This window comes from Choloepus didactylus, chromosome 7, assembly GCF_015220235.1.
Source record: "Choloepus didactylus isolate mChoDid1 chromosome 7, mChoDid1.pri, whole genome shotgun sequence".
In the NCBI taxonomy this organism is placed as follows: domain Eukaryota; kingdom Metazoa; phylum Chordata; class Mammalia; order Pilosa; family Megalonychidae; genus Choloepus; species Choloepus didactylus.
Window position 1 is genome coordinate 124,218,398 of NC_051313.1, and position 10,576 is coordinate 124,228,973.

The 10,576-nt window shown below is 39.1% G+C and overlaps 1 non-coding gene across 1 annotated transcript; it reads left to right on the plus strand.

The window, feature by feature from the left end:
- The first annotated feature begins 9,628 nt into the window (after nt 1-9,628).
- Nucleotides 9,629-9,700, plus strand: TRNAA-CGC. The gene has a single exon. It is a non-coding gene; the product is annotated as a tRNA-Ala (tRNA).
- Nucleotides 9,701-10,576: the final 876 nt, after the last annotated feature.

Sequence of the window (10,576 nt, forward strand, 5' to 3'; positions counted from 1 at the left end):
TGGTTACCTTACATTTGTGGCAGGCAGTCCAGATGCCTTCTTACCAGATGGTATCAGTACTGGGCTGGACAGTCACGGCTGTCCAGGTAGCCGATTGTCCATGTGCCAATCCATGCAGAGTCAGGTTTATTTCCTTGTCCATCAATGGTGGGCATGGGAGGAGCCACCTTGGGAGGATCAACAGGAAACAGGATATGCTGCTCTTTCACATAGGAGGCTGGTCCTAAAATTTCATGCATCTCTGTACTTAAAGAGCCATTGTTAAAAATGCCACATTGTAGGAGGGAGACTTTCCATTCTGTCAGTGTGCTCACCTGAGCACTTCCCAAATGGGGCCCATTTATAGTGTCCCATATCTGCATATCTGGATGGGTATGGTCTTCTGTAAGGTCACTGAGCACCTGAGTTAGACCTTCAACACTTGCAACAGAGGATTACAAACTGTGCACAATTGCTCTTTCGAAGGGCTATTTCTGAGTTGTGCGCCCTTCCATAGTTGGGAACAGAATCTAATAGGTAGACATTTAGCTTGTTGCCTTTGTCACAAACCCCACCCAAAGCCAATATTGGCACTGGCCACATCCAAATCACAGGGTATATTGGGGTCCACCCCCCTTAAAGCCTGTGCTTGCATAATAGTTTGCTTAGTCTTTTTAAACACAGCCCACTGTGGAAAATCTCATTCCCACGATTCCTTTTCTGATTAGGGTTTACAAAGGTCTTAAAATTCATACTAAGTAGAGTATAAACACTTTTCAATAACTTACCAAACCAAGAAAAGCCATCAACTGTTCAGAAGTAGGCAATGTGGGATAACTTTGCATTTCAACAACAACAGCTGAAGGAATAGCCTCAGTTTTACTCAACTGGACAAAACCCACAAACTTGATAGAGTAGTCAGGCTCTTCTGGAGGTTTCCACATTTGAAGGTATCCTTGTGGAAGCACAGCAAATGCCCATTGTTGTTTTCCCCATGTGAAGCCTAACACAGGTTGACTGGAAAAAAAATCTAAAAATATTCTAAATAACATATTAGCAAGGTTTAACACAAAATGAAACAGGAGCAACCAGTTTGCTAATGGCTGTCTAGGTTTCTGTCAATATTGGTTACTAATATCTCTTAATTCTGCTGGGGAAAAAACTCCCAGGATGAAATGAGCACCCTCTGATCAGAAGCTGCTGCCACTGCTCCACCTTCCTCCCTCCATGGGGGATCAGGGTGCTGAACTTCCTCTGCTTTAACCCTTTGTTGCAACAGAGGTCAAGTACACCTACTTTCCTTAGTATCAATTTCCCAGTTAGACAGGGGCTCATCATCTTTTGATGAGGAATCAACAGGGTCCTACACTTTACAGTCCCAGTCAGGGGAAGCCAGGATACACCTAACTTGTCCTTTGGGTAGCTTATGCCCTCTTACTCTAGTGTGCTGGTATGCCAATACTTCTAAACATTTATCCAGAGCATCTTTCTATTCTGCTTGTGCTAGCCTCGTATCTTTTTCTAGCTTTAATTTACCTCCAAGTTGGCTTATGGCCACCTTAGCTGGTAAAGCTTCCTCAGTAGCAGCGCATACAGCCTCTAACAATGGCCACCCCACCGCAGCTGCAATCTGATGGCCCTTTTTTCCTTTCTGAACCCCCAGTGGTCCTGTGGCCTGATACAGGATGGCTATTTGTCCAGCCGGAGAGTTAGAAACATTTCCATACTCCCTCGGCAGATTCCACTCATCTAGGGGGGCAGCCACCCCTCCCCACATAGACATCCATTCCACTGGGAGGGTGGGCAGCCCTTCCCACATAGATGTCACAGGCCTCCCTGATATCCTGCCTGGGGCCTTCTCCTTTCCCCTCCCCAAGTTCATGTCATCAGTGCCTGGGATCTCCTTAGTCTTCAGCTGGCAGCTATTTAATTCTCCAGGCTGGCTCTGCCAATTGTTGCAGCCGAAGAGGGCCATGCCAGTCCAAAGGCCAAAGAAGACAACAAGCATTTTCTGATACATGAACTTTTATTCAGGGCTTACTTACAGGGTGAGAAGTCGTGGAGAGATCATGATGGCTCTCTCAGGCCGGGCAAGCATTGCGTTCGCAGGGAAGACGACTGAGCGATGCAAAAATGACAGAAAGCCTTTTATAAGGGGTTAAGACAAAGGCCTTCCTAAGGGTCGGGGAGCATAGATGCAGAAACAGGTCACTCTGACCTGAGAGGTGGTGCAGGAAGGACTAGAATAACACTTGAACAATTACATTTTGCTCTTTTTGTTAGACTAAGAGTCTCTCACTTTCTGCCTGCTTTCCGTAAAGTTACATTTTAAGGTCAATTTACCCTTTTTCTCTTCACTGGCTTAGAAAGACAATAGGCTAAACATTTAGCTGCCTAGGTCATGCAGACTGCTGTGCACCAAAAATCTGCTGGCCTGTTTTGCTCAGGCCACGGGTTGCCACAGGGGGTCACAACTTAACTTAAGATCCTACTCACCAAAAGATCCCACTTGCCATGGGTCCACACTCGGAGGAATAGATTAACTTTAAAAACATAATTTTCTGGGATACATACAGCTTCAAACCATCACAGCAGGTATTCAAAGATTGTTTATTTAATAAAGTTCCAATTTTCCACTTAGAATCTTTGACAGAAGAATCACCACTGTCACATCATAGATCAATTGCCACAAGTTAAATCAGTAGCCCCTATCGTGTCTGTAAATTGTAATAAAAAGGGATCAGAAGAAACAAAACAATCATGAATCATTCTGAGGTATAAGATGCCTTTTCAATTAGGTTATGTAGCTGTCCTGCACCAGAATGCTTTCACTTCGATTATGTAATGGGGAGTGGAAGAATAATTTCTGTTACTTGCTTTTACAATCCAATTTTCTCAAAAATCTCTTATAATAGAGTAACATTAGCTAATAATGAAGGAAATAAATAAAACAACTTCTAAAACTTCTGACATCTATTATTTACTATAATGAATTGTGAGAGGACGGAAGGTGACCTGGTTCTTCAAGGTGACTTTCCCCTAAATCAATGCTCGTGGTGATGAGAGTTGGGTGAGAAACCTGAGCAAGGAACTGTTTATCATAAGAAATTGAAATTGGTTATCAATTTCATGATAATTAACTTGATGTTTGCTTGCTCATTGGCCATTTTTAGGAAAACATTTCAGAACCCATCTTCTCCTTATTTGCAATTCAGAGAAAATAAATTTGGTGACATTAGCAAATACACACACATATACACATACATGTTTATACATATATATGCAATATGTAATATTTTATTATGTATATAAAATTATATGCCCACATACATAATTACCCATCATGAGGTAGCATTCATCCATAGACTGTCCACAGATTATCTAATTTAATTCCAACAACAGCTATGAGTAAATACTGGGCTCAAGATTGAAATCAAATTTTGTTTTACTTTGGAGACTAAGCTTTTAATACTTTTAACAGTATTGTAGATGCTAAAAGTCACTTCTTAAAACAAATTCATTCCTGTTGTTACAATGCAATCTTTAAAATTGGTAAGTATTTTCAACTTAAGTTGAAATGTCAAAGAAAAGGAAGTATGATGAAGACTATGCTTCTCATATTTTAACAAATATGATGGAAACAAAAATCATAGCATTGTTTCCATGGTAGAAATCTTGAAATGGATAGGTGAATCCAGCAAAACTAAAAGAGCACTTCATGTCTATCTATATTGAAAATATACCTAAAGGTATGTTTTTATGGAAGAAATCTGAGTTCAAAAACAGGCTGAAACACTCTAAAACTTGAATTTACCCCTTTACAAAAACGTTTTTCTTGAAGCATACCATGAAGTTGCTTACTTTGCTGCCAAAACAAAAGCAGCCCCTTGCTGCTCAAAGAAAGAGCTTTGTAATGCCATATTTGCTGGAAATAGTTAAGCTTGTTTGTAAGTGGAACAGAGGATAAAATCTGAAAGCGCTTTCTTTGCCAAATGATGTCATAAGTCTCAAATTGATATTTCTTTTACCATTTTGAAGAAGGTCATTGAGGAATTGTCAGCTTCATAATTACTCATCAGCATGCAACTAGATCTCTCAATGTAGTCATCTCCTCCATTTTGTTTTCTGTGTAAATGCTCATTCTAAGAAGAATTCTTATGTTTTGAGTCCTGTTTGGAAATTACAAATGCCACTGATATTTTAAAAATGGTAAAAAGTTTTTGTTTGTTTGTTTGTTTTTGTTTCACCAAACAGAAATTTGGCTGGGAGAAAGTCCTCAAACTCTGCACAGAGATGCTCTCAGAATGCTCAATAATGCCTTTAGTTTTGATATTTTATTTTAGTAAATAAGGGAAGTTCCTTATATTATCATCACTCATTTCTTTGCACACTGACATGGAATTGCAACATACATTCTACTCTATTCCTGAAAGAAGTTTTGCCAACAATCACAAAAATTATCAACTTTATCATATATGGTCTCTGAATAACACCACTTTTTTATTTTTTTAATTTTTAATTTTTAATTGAGATTATTCACGTACCGTACAAAGATCCAAAGTATACAATCAATTGCCCATGGTACCATCATACAAGTATGTATCCATCACCACAACTTGTTTTCAATTTTTAGAACATTTTCATTACTCCAGAAAAGAAATAAAGACAAAAAAAGGAAACTCAAATCCTCCCATACCCCTAACTACCCCCCCTTCATTATTGATTCATAGTTTTGGTGTAGTACATCTGTTACTATAGATGAAAGAATGTTAAAATACTACTAACTATAGTATATATTTTTTTCCTATGTGGCCCTCTATTATTAACTTCTAGTTATAGTGTCATGCATTTGTTCTAGTTCATGAGAGAGATTTTTAATATTTGTACAGTTAATCACAGACATTGTCCACCACAAGATTCACTGTTTTATACTAAGTTCATCATTTAACCTCCAACTTTCCTTCTGGTGACATACATGACTCTGAGCTTAGCCTTTCTATCACCTTCACACACCATTCAGCACTTTTATTCTCACAATGTGCTACCATCACTTCTGTCCACTTCCAAACGTTTAAGTTCACCCTAGTTGAACATTCTGCTCATAACAAGCAACCGCTCTCCATTCTTTAGCCTCATTCTATATCCTGGTAACTTAAATTTCATGTCTTTGAGTTTACCTATTATAATTAGTTCATATCAGTGATACCCTGCAATAGTTGCCCTTATGCGTCTGTCTTATTTCACTCAATATAGTGCCCTCAAGGTTTCTTCATCAACCTATTTTTTTAAAGACGGTTTTGTTCACACACCATACATTCCATCCTAAGTAAACAATAATTGGTTCCCTGTATAGTCACATATTTATGTATTCAGCAGCATTGCCACTATCTATATAAGGACATCTCCTTTTCTTCCACAAAGGAGGAAGAGTCAAAGAAGGTAGAGAAACAAAAGAAAAAGAGAGAAAAAACACATGACAGCTAGAAAGCAACAAAAGGAAAGATAGCAGTGACCTAAAGTAGAATAAAAATTCAGACAACATCACCAATGCCAAGAGTCCCATACCCTTTCCCTACGTCTTCCCACCCCCACCCCATATGCATTTAGCTTTGGTATACTGCCTTTGTTATATTAAAGGAAGCATAAGACAATGTTTCTGTCACTTATAGTCTCTAGTTTGCATTGATTGTATTTCCCCCCTAATCCCACCCTATTTTTAACATCTTGCAGTGTTGACATTCATTTGTTCTACCTCATGTAAAAACATATTTGTACTTTTTATTACAATTGTTGAGCACTCTAGGTTTCACTGAGTTATACAGTCCAAGTCTTTATCCTTCATCCTTCATTCTGGCGTCCCACATGGTCCCAACCTTCCTCTTTCAACCATACTCAACAGTCATCTTTGTTCAGTGTGCCTACATTGCTGTGCTACTATCTCCCAAAATTGTTTTCAAAACCTCTCACTCCTGTCTTTTCCTTTCTGTCTGCAGTGCTTCCTTTAGTGTTTCCTGTAGAGTACATATCTTGTTCACAAACTCTGTCATTGTCTGTTTGTGAGAGGATATTTTAAGCTCTCCTTCATATTTGAAGGACAGTTTTGTCAGATATAGGATTCTTGGTTGGTGGTTTTTCTCTTTCAGTATCTTGAATATATCACCCCACTTCCTTCTTACCTCCATGGTTTCTATTGAGAAATCCACACATAGTCTTATCAAGCTTCCTGTGTATGTGATGGATTGCTTTTCCCTTGCTCCTTTCAGGATGCTCTCTTTATCTTTGATGTTTGATAATCGGATTATTAAGTGTCTTGGTGTAGGCCTATTCAGATTTATTCTGTTTTGTTATGCTGCACTTCTTGGATCCATAATTTTATGTCTTTCATAAGAGATGGGAAATTTTCATTGATTATTTCCTCTATTACTGCTTCTGCCCCTTTTCCCTTCTGTTCTCCTTCTGGGACACCCATGACACATATGTTCCTGCATTTAATTTTGTCCTTAAGTTCCTGGAGATGTTGCTCATATTTTTCCATTCTTTTCTCTATCTGTTCTTTTGTGTGTAGGCTTTCAGGTGCCTTGTTCTCTAGTTTCTGAGTGTTTTCTTCTGCCTCTTGAGATCTGTTGTTGTATGTTTCCATTGTGTCTTTCATCTCTTGTGTTGTGCCTTTCATTTCCATAGATTCTGCCAGTTGGTTTTTTGAACTTTTAATTTCTACCTTATGTATGCCCAGTGTTTTCATTATATGCCTCATCTCTTTTGCCATACCTTCCCTAAACTTTTTGAATTGATTTGGTGTTAGTTGTTTAAATTCCTGTATCTCAGTTGAAGTGTAAGTTTGTTCCTTTGACTGGGCCATAACTTTGTTTTTCTTAGTGTATGCTGTAGTTTTTTGTTGTCTAGGCATCTGGTTTCCTTGGTTACCCCAGTCAGGTTTTCCTAGACCAGAACAGGCTCATGTCCCAGAAGGAAGAAATATTTGGAAATCATATGTCTGTTAAGGGTTTAATAGCTAGAATATATAAAGAAATTCTACAAGTCAACAACAAAAACACAAACAATCTAATTAGAAATGGGAAAAAGACTCAAATGAACATTTTTCCAAAGAAGATATATAAATAGCCAATAAATACATGAAAAGATGCCTAATGTCATTAGCCATCAGGGAAATGCAAATTCAACTCCATAATGAGATGCCATCTCACATGCAATAGAATGGCTGCTATTTAAAAAGCAGAAAATATCAAGTGTCGGAGAAGATATGGAGAAATAGAAACCCTCATTGTTGGTGGGAATGTAAAATGGTGAAGCCACTTTGGAAAACAGTTTGGCAATTCCTCATAAAGTTAAGTATTGAATTGCCATATGACCCAGCAATCCCACTTCTAGTTCTATACCCAAAAGAATTGAAAGCAGAAACTCAGAGAGATTTTGCACACATTATTCACAATTGCCAAAAGGTGGATACAATCCAAATGTCCATCAACAGATGAATGGATAAATAAAATGTGGTATACACAAACAAAGAAATATTATTTGTCTGTTAAAAGGAATGAAGTTCTGATGCATGCTACAACATGGATGAACTTGAGGACGTTGTGTTGAATGAAAGAAACCAGACACAAAAGGGCAAATACTGTATGATCTCACTTATATGAAATAAGCAGAATATGCATATTCATAAAGTTGAAAACTATTACACAGGTTACCAGGGGTGGGCTTGGGGAGGGGAATGGGGAGTTAGTGTTTAATTAGTATGGAGTTTTGTTTGGGATGATGGCAAAGTTATGGCAATGGATGATGTTGATAGAGGCACAACTTTGCATATGTAATTAACAACACCAAATTCTTTATTAGAAAAGGGATAAAAGGGAAATTTTAGGTTGTATATGTTACCACACAACAAATCCATAGAATTGTACAGCACAAAGAGTGAACCCAAATGTAAACAGTGGGCTAAAGTTACTAGCATATGGGCTAAAGATACTAGCATATGGGCGAAAGATACTAGCATAATTATTATAATAACATTGTGTCATTAATTGTAACAAAGATCCCACACTAATGCAAAATGTTAATATTAGGGAAACGTGTTTGTGAGGGAGGATATATGGGATCTCCGTACTTTCAGCATGACTTTTCTTTAAATGTACAACTGCTCTAATAGAATAAAAAAATTTTTTAAAGACTGTGCAATTCACACTGGAGGATTCTGGAATCTTTGGGTTAAAAAGTAAATTAACCAATACCAGGTCATTTTCCCTCTTGTTTATATTCTAATTTAATGAACTAAGGCGGCACCCCCTTTTTTTTTTTTTTATCATCTACTGGAAGAGTAAGATTTTCTTCTCAAATCATTCAGTGATATTGAAATGTTTCCTTCATAGGAACACCTTGCAACATGAGGTCTCAGTATAAGTGGTCGTGCAGTTTTCCGGAGTCTCTTCAGTCAGGTCCTTTTTAAAAAACAATTGTGAAATCAGGCTTATTTGTTTGAAGGGAGCAAAAGAGAATTAAAATCTCTTAATGTCGCCTCAGGTAGCCAGGGCTGAAATTTGGGCCTGGATTATGACCCCGCTCTGAAAGTATTTTTCACCGTCTAGAAGCGGAAGCTTCGTCAGTAGCTAAGCAGACCTGGATCGCTCACATTTTTTTGAGAGGAAATGCTCGAGTTAGGGTCTGGGCCAATACTGGTCTCCCCGACTCGATATACTATGAGAAACCGTCTCCTTTGCCTCCTTCTCCACAGAGGCTGCTGATCTGATGGCGCGCCTTTCGTATCGCCTTCCTGAGGTCATATTTAGTTTTGAAGGCCGCTACCCGCTGCTGTATAACTTCTAAAAATTAAGACAAATACTATGTGCCCGTTGCTGCTGCTGCCTCGTCTGAGGGCAGGGAAGCGCTTCCACTCGAGCCCAGCGGTCCAGCAGTGGCGCGCTCCCGGCGGGCGCGGCGGATTCCAACCACCCGCAGTCTTGTTCAGGTTCACTCCTTAGCGCAGCAGTCTTGCATAGACTCAGAGAGAAGGGAGAGGCTGACGGCTGACGCTGGATGAATGAAAGGGAGGTGGGAGAGGATGCATCTTATTAAATCTAGGATTTTTCATACAGCCAAAGTTCTTAAGTGTCAGGTGCGCTGGGTCTGTGTATGGAGAGCCTTTGTCTCCGGGGACAAGGAACAGGGACAGTATTTTCATGTTTTCATCCGTCCGGAGTGTTTCTGCTACGAATGCGGTCAAGTAGGAAGAGGCAGCTCCTAAGATGCACTTGACCAACTCACTCAGCTGCAAGGAATTTGGGTCTGATTTTCCATGATTCTTTGGTTAGCAGGACATTCTCCATTGAGTCTAAAAAATCCCTTACTTCTTTCCTCCTGGGATTCGGTTTAGCCAACGGAAGAGCAATACGAGGGTCTTGGAGAAGGAATTATTGTATTGAAGATACTAATATTGTATCCAGAAACAATACGGTCTGGATGTCGTCGATGCGTCCTGGACGAAGGGAGGGCCAGGGCTACTTGGATGTAATCTGGACAAGGCTTTAGATGACATTTATTCTCAGAATCGGCCATACTCTGGCTGAACACAAAATGTGACACCTTTCGGTCTTTTAACAACAGAGGAATTCCACCCAAATGTCGTTTGCGGGCAGGGGATGTAGCTCAGTGGTAGAGCGCATGCTTCGCATGTATGAGGTCCCGGGTTCGATCCCCGGCATCTCCACGGTTCTTAATTAGCACCCTTTTCTTTCTTCCTTTATTCCTTTGTTTAATTCAACCTCTGGTCTACATTATTAAATAGTTTTAGTCCTTTACATTTTTAAAATGATTTCCTTTAAATCAAACTATTTATTGTCTTAACGTTTATTTCTCTTTCTTTTGGTTAATTAGCCACCGCCATATTCCCTCACTACCGAGACCCTCCCTTAGGTCTGTGTATTGTTGTGTGTCAAGCAGCACAAAGCCAGAGGCCAGAGGGACAGTTCAGAAGTAAATTCATCCCATGAATGCATCGACGAAGAGGAAATAGAGTTACATATCAAATAATTATTTAGGATCAATTAAATGAGACCCAATCCGTTTCCATTCTTCATTGGGGAAAATAATCAGTAAGGTAAAAACACTTTTAGTAATTTTGCATTGATGTTGCATTGATGTTGGAGTTGCATATTGGTACTCAGGGTCCTCTCTAGGACCATAGAAGGAATTTCTTGATGGGCTACAGCATCTTTGGCCCTGCACAAGATTATTGTGCAGGAGAAGTAAAGGTCAGAAATAGTGAAGTTGATTAGAAATCCACAAAAGCTTGCCTGACATTACTGAGGACCCAACTTTGGTTGCATTCTGGGCAATTGTAATTAAATTAATTTTTAGCTTTACATAATTTCTGTGTTGCACTTATGTTCATTCCTGGCTTCAATTGAGTGCCTTGGAATATTTATAGTGAATTTACTTTATTGTTTCTGTTCACATCTTAAAAATTCTCTGATATGGTAACGTGTATTTCATTGCCATTGTGAAGACAAAATCCAGTCCTTTACTTTAATAAACGTGTTGTGTGGCTCTTCTATGTTGTTCAGTAACTGTGGCAAGTTAAGGG